The sequence below is a fragment of the Bombina bombina genome, chromosome 2 (assembly GCF_027579735.1).
Source record: "Bombina bombina isolate aBomBom1 chromosome 2, aBomBom1.pri, whole genome shotgun sequence".
Classification (NCBI taxonomy): Eukaryota; Metazoa; Chordata; class Amphibia; order Anura; family Bombinatoridae; genus Bombina; species Bombina bombina.
This window is the reverse complement of record NC_069500.1, coordinates 714,908,802-714,912,100: the sequence shown is the minus strand read 5'-3', so window position 1 is coordinate 714,912,100 and position 3,299 is coordinate 714,908,802.

The following is a 3,299-nucleotide window of genomic DNA, read 5'->3' as shown; positions in this document are numbered from 1 at the left end:
GTCTGCCAGTATCCACTTTGCAACAAATTGTGTCGATTTTCATTTTATTTTTAAAACACCCTTTTTCTGTAGTGTAGCTGCCCACCCCCCTCCCAGATCCATTTTCCAACCCTGATCAGCCCTCTCCAAAGTTCCCGATGTTCTGTATTATTCTCACCGGCACTCACTAAATTACATGCCATGGCAGGAGCGGTCCAACCCTCACAAGCCCTCCTCCCGTCTCTCACACGTTCCCCACCCGCCTCCCCGCTATGGCTACCACCAACGATCGGCACCATCACTGGCCGATGCAGAGAGGGCCACAGAGTGTCTCTCTCTGCATCGGATGGTTAGTAAAGGGTATTGCACGATTCCTCAACATCGAGGCATCGTTGCAATACCCTGTAAGCAGCTGGAAGCAATCACGATCGCTTCCAGTTCTTTAAACCCCAGAGGTTGTGTCAGGCACGTCCTTGGTCCTTAACTGTCATTCTTTGTAGGACGTGCCTGACATGTCCTTGATCATCAAGGGGTTAAACATTAAAAGGGATAGGTAACCCAAAAAAAGTATTTTGTGTTTCAAACGGAACATACGATCTTTAAAATGTTTCCAATTTACTTCGGTTGTCAAATGTGCTTTGTTCCTATATTATTCTTTGTTGAAGAGATACCTAGGCAGGTGTCTGGAGCTCTAAATGGCAGGAAATAGTGCTGACATCTAGTAGGCCTGAGCATTCTGCAGCTTTGCTAGCTGCCGAACGTGGAAGGTGGCTGATCGGGGCCTTTGGCTCTTTTTGGATTTATTCTTATGAAACACACTAAGATCTGTGCAATTCCAATGATCCATTTTACTTGCTGGGGTGTATAACAGATCCCTTACTTTTATTTTGTCATTTTAAAAAAAATGTATAGCCTGCTGAAACTGTCACTATACAGAAATTATGAAGACTGCTATATTCTCTGTAGAAAAGCTATGTAAACCTCAGTGAGGATGTGAGAGATATCAGAAACAGCTGGTTTTGCTCATTTAACCCAAAGCGCTAAGTAGCATTTCAATAACTACCTATTAGGCCTTGTGTATAGAGTGTGTACAGGCTCAGCCCATTCGAGAGTGCATTTCTTTGAGAACAATATGTGTTCGTTTAAATAAGGAAAAGCAGCTATATCAAACAGAAAATAAACATAAGGGAACTCTGAAGCAGGTATTACAAGCCATTTGGCATACATTAAAAAGGGACAATGTACTGTAAAATGTTCCACTTTAATGTGTTCCCCAATGATGCACTTCACTTGCTAGAGTGTAAATTGTTTACAAATAGCTCCTTTACCTTAATTTTGTCGATTGAAATGGCTGAACTTGCCTGTTGAATCTGCCATGTATAATAAAAAATTACTTTAAAAAAAAAAAAAGGGACAGTCTTATTTTTGTATTGTTTAAAGATAGATAATGCCTTTACTCCCTATTCCACAGCTTTGCACAACCAACATTGTCATATTTATATACTTTATAAACTCTAAATTGCTGCCTGTTTCTAAGCCCCTTGCAAGCTGCCTCTTATCACAGTGTATTTTATTAGTTTTTCACAGCCAGACAGTGCTAGCTCATTTGGGGCATAGATAACATTGTGCTCACACCAAAAGAGTTATGCAGGAACCAGCACTACTAATTGGCTACAATACAAGTTTGCATAAACATCCAGAGGCTTAGATAAAAGGTAATCACAGAGGTAAAAAAGTGTATTAATTTAACAGTGTTGTTTATGCAGAACTGGAGAATGTGTAACATTATAATTTAAAACAAAAAAATGTAAGTAAACTGTCCCTTTAAGTGTTGTCTGTAGAAAATAAGCTATGTAAACAAGATCCTAAGATCTCCATTTTAGCAAGATTATCTCTCATAAATATAGAAAGGCATATTTTACCACCTTGAGAGCAGTTTACCTAGCTATACAAGTTCTGGGTGTGAAGGAGACATCTATATTACAAAATAATGCTAAAAATAAAAATAAATAAAAGATTTTGTGCGATTTATTTCCATGCCCCAAATTTTTTGATCATTAGGCCCTAAGTATTGGTCTTTTGTATCCAGAGGTAAGATAAGGAAGAATTCCTGTGTGTAGAAAGTGATAAGATAAGGTCTTGTCTCCCCAGAAGATTAGCCCATTTTAATGGTCTGTAGTTTAAAAGAGCAAAAAACTATTTTAACTACAAAATTAAACATAAAGGAACATTTTCACATACATTTTATACTCGACAGCAGGTAAACAAGTCATTGGAAACAATTTTACAGAACACTGCCACTTTAACAGGAAACATTTTACAGTAGTGTCCCTTTAAGCTGATTTGTGCCAGTAGTGTACTTCCTTCCTATTAATGCTAACTTAATGTTTTTTTTTTTGTATATTTCATACCATTTTAGTGTCACTCAGAAACCTGCTTCTAATGTTCAAAGGGTCATTATGCCATGCGCTATTCCAATGGCAACATCTTAGGGGAAAATTCAAATCGATTAAAGTTTTTCACATGTTAAATAGACACAAAAAATATATTGTATTTTTGAATTAATTTAGCTAAATAAATAAATCCCACCCCAAACGTCTTAAAAAAAAAAAAAGTCTACAAGTGGGAAGGAACTAATCACAGTTTAACCTAGTACCTAGAAAAAAAAAAATGAATATATATATATATATATATATATATATATATATATATACACACACATACACACACACATACACACACACACAGTGGATATAAAAAGTCTACACACCCCTGTTAAAATCTCAGGTTTCTGTGATGTAAAAAAATGAGACAAAGATAATCATTTCAGAACTTTTTCCACCTTTAATGTGACCTATAAACTGTACAACTTGATTGAAAAACAAACTGAAACGTCTCTAGGTGGAGGGAAGTAAAAATAAAAAACTAAAATAATATGGTTGCATAAGTTTGCACACTCTTATAACTGGGGATGTAGCTGTGTTTAGAATTGAGCAATCACATTCAAAATCATGTTAAATAGGAGTCAGTACACACCTGCCATCATTATCATTTAAAATGCCTCTGATTAACCCCAAATAAAGTGCAGCGGTTCTAGGTCTTTCATGACATTTTCTTAGTCGCAACCTACAGCAAAAGCCATGGTTCGCAGAGAGCTTCCAAAGCATCAGAGGGATCTCATTGTTAAAAGGTATCAGTCAGGAGAAGGGTACAAAAGAATTTCCCAAGGCATTAGATATACCATGGAACACAGTGAAGACAGTCATCATCAAGTGGAGAAAATATGGCGCAACAGTGACATTACCAAGAACTGGACGTCC